A 3,716-nucleotide genomic window follows, 5' to 3' on the forward strand; every position below is an offset into this window, starting at 1 on the left:
TTTTATATAGCCTCTGTAACCTCTCTTCTTGCTTCAACTGTATTCTTTTTAATGGAAAAATAAAAATTTTTCTACTTACACTTCTTTTCTTTTTTTCTTCTTCCCAACAGCAACAATATTTACACATTATTAGATCTAATCTCTTATACAGTCTTTGTAACTTTTCCTTTTGGTGCCAACTAGGGATGATAGTTTTCTTCGGTAAGACAGATATTGGCAAGAATTTACTTACAGGGGAATGGATATGAAAAAAAATTTTTGTTCGTGAAAATGGAAGAGGGAATCTGTTAAATAAATGGGGTAGAAGCGGGGGAAGAAATTTTCGCCCTGTAATACTAATATCCGTATAATACCATTAATGTGTAATTACTAAAATATCTCTTATATATATATTAGAAAATTCTACCCTAATTCTCGGCCTATTCTCTATCTCTCACTCTCATATTTCTACACTACAAAAAAAAATGTTGAATATCGTCGAATTTATTGGCAGAAAAATAAAAATAATCCGTTGGTAATAAATTTACTGTTGAATTAAATTCGACGGTATAAATCTCGCTGGTAATTATTTACCATTGATTTTTGCTGTCTGCCGGTAAATTGCGGCGAATTTAGCAGTGAAATTTGATTTTAAGCTACAAATATCTAATGTCAGTTACCGACATATATTTTTTGTCGGTAACTTTGGCGCCAAACTATTTTGTTCCGGCAAATTTACCGTCGAATTTTCTCCTAGTAAATCTGATAGTAAGGTCAAATTTTTGTTTTTTTTTGTTAAATTCTTTTAACGCAATTAGTGGTTAAATTCTAAATTTTTTATTCAAATTTATTTTTTGCATAATTAGTAGCCAAATTTTAAATAATAGACACCAAATATATTAAATTAAATATCAAGTTACAAATAAAATAAAAAGTCAAATAATAAAGGATATAATACAATCAAACAGTCTAAAACAAAACCCTAATCACTAAAGATCCTGATAGTCGTCGTTGTTGTGATCGTTCCGCTGGTCCTGCCGAAGCGGCAGCCTAGGCGGTGATGTTTGTGCCCCTGCAGCAATGCCACCGCTGCCATTGGCTCACATATGGTCTTGGTATACTGCCATTTGTTGCTCCATCCGCTAACCCGCTTGCCTCCACTCCATCCTAAGGTCATCTGAGTCTGTCATGCGTGAAAGGATCGCCTGATACCTCTCCTTAAACTCCTACAGCTCCTGAGCCTGTTGGTGAAGGCTCGATGAGGAGCAGCACTTGCTCCTTCAAATCGATGTCGTCTTCGGGATCGACGGGCCGACTGGTGGCAGAGGCGAATGATTGTGTCAATGTGGATGTGCGAAGGTTGTCAACGAAGAACGATCTCAGTCCGTACATGTGATTCTCGTACGGCTCAGATGCGGCCTTGCACCAAACCCTATCAGGATCGACGACTGATTCAGCTGAGTTGTTGCCGTCATCTCCAATACATTGAGATTGCTGGGTTGTGGCCTCCAATCTTTGCGTGTAGGGCTCCTATGTAACACATTTTATGATTAGGGTTGCAGTTAATTTAAAAATGGTATATCACATTATGTTTACTCACATAATGATCCGCGGCCTGCTGATTAGCAAATCTCTCCTTATTCTCCTTCAACGTGTGAGTATACTTGAAGGTCTCTACCATCATCGCCTCACGATCCAACGACTTAGACTACACATTTTGAAATTATATGTTAAGTCAAGTAATAATGACATTATATTAAGACTAAATGAACTTAATAACAAAATGAAATAAGTTACTTACCAGCTTGGCCTTTGTCTTCATGAAATTCGCTGACCCACCGATATACTTTGACGACTTGAATGATGCCTTGCTAGCTCTGTTTGTGATATGGCGATGCTTGAACCCCTCATCAGTCTCCCAATGGACGCACAGTGCCTTCTTAATGTCCGAGCGGAGCCAAATGGTGAGGTGGTTGTGGTGCTCACGTACGTCCTCCAACACCTACTGAAGCTGCCTAGCCATCCGATGGTTGAAGATCTTCCTGTTCATGAGATCGTAAGTCTTGTCCCATATAAATTTCTCCTCCAGAAAGAACATTTAGCACAAGTTAATCAAAATTAAATATATAATTAAACAAAATAGAATATATAAACTAACTAAGGTTTGAATATGTTGAGTTTTTACCGTCCACTTCTGAAACCATTACTCTCTGGTCTCAGTTGAGATCTTCTTGTACCTCGACCATGGGTGGTCTATAAACTTCAATTATGTTTAGATTTTTTTTAGAAATTTCGGCAGAATTTCATCTATAACTAAAATGCGCCAAAAATTTTATTCATCAATAATTTACTTAAACAATAACATCTATCAACAATCAACAAACAGGAATCAACAATCAAGCAGCAACATCCATTAATCAATAATAAGTAGTTCAATTAATTAAGATTAGCAGTTTTATCTATATGCCATTATATATGACTTAAGCAGCAACATCCATCAACAATCAAGAATTACCAAATATTTTCAGCAGTTCAAATCTACTAAAGTAAATCGAACCTATCTTAACAACCTAAATCTACTAAATCTAAAAAATTGAGTGTAACTAAATTAAACTGACTAACTAAAATAATTTGCATATAAAAGACTTAAAATAGTACTCACGTCGTTGTCCATTAGGCCAAATCGTCATCCGTACGATCGGAGGTGGTAGAAGGGCATCTGGCTGGGATTCGTGAGAGGATTCCAGCACCGTGGTGTCTATCTTTGGAGGTGACGTCGTTGAGATAGTGGGTTGATGAGCGGATGGAGGCAGCGTCGTCGAGATAGTGGGCTGCTGAGCGGATGGAGGTGGCGTCGTCGAGGTAGAAGGAGCCATGTAATTGGGGTTAGAGACCATGATGAACAACTGGTCTGATATATTCATTGCCTGTGACATCAACAGGGTAGTCAGAGTAGAGGGGGACGACTGAGAAGTCCAAGGGGTACCAGTAGAACTCTATCACGACCATGACCACATGGTCGATCCGTGACACCTCTACTTGTCGTCATGTCTGTAAAGAGCATACCAATTAACACAAATCCTCCCACAATTATATTATTTGGAAGAAATTTTGACATAACCACCCCCTAAAAAGGTGCTAACCTTCATGATGATAAACCGTACAACAATCAAAACATCTTCAAATGCAAAACTTTACAAAATTACAACCCTTGAATATAAACCTAACTAATCCGTTAGAGAATCTATTCTAAAACTTTAACACTACTAAAACATGCATATCATCAAGCATTGTTAAATATTAATAATGTTCTCTTTCTAACTCGACTCTTAGATTGATGAGATTAAATATTATCTAAAACCTATTACTTCACATACTTTTATAAATTCAAATCAAAACTTTAAATTCTAGTTTGTTCAAATTACTAGACCTTATTCAAGCTAATATTGTAAATATGTATTTATCTCTAAATTTAAGTTATATTGGGAATTATATGAGTTATATTGTTAACTAATTAGTTGAGTACCTAATTAATTAAAATTTAGAACAATACAATAAACAATAACATAACAAACAACACAATTTAGAATCTATTCTCATCAATGGTCATCCAATACCAAGCCTGAACCAAATTTAAGAAGTGAGAGAAGGGGTGCTACCTAGAGGGAGTAGTGGTGGCAGCAGAGGCGACGGCAACAACAGCGGCGGTTCGGTTTGGATGACAAGAGGAGCCGTTG

This window comes from Arachis ipaensis, chromosome B03 (assembly GCF_000816755.2).
Source record: "Arachis ipaensis cultivar K30076 chromosome B03, Araip1.1, whole genome shotgun sequence".
Taxonomy (NCBI): domain Eukaryota; kingdom Viridiplantae; phylum Streptophyta; class Magnoliopsida; order Fabales; family Fabaceae; genus Arachis; species Arachis ipaensis.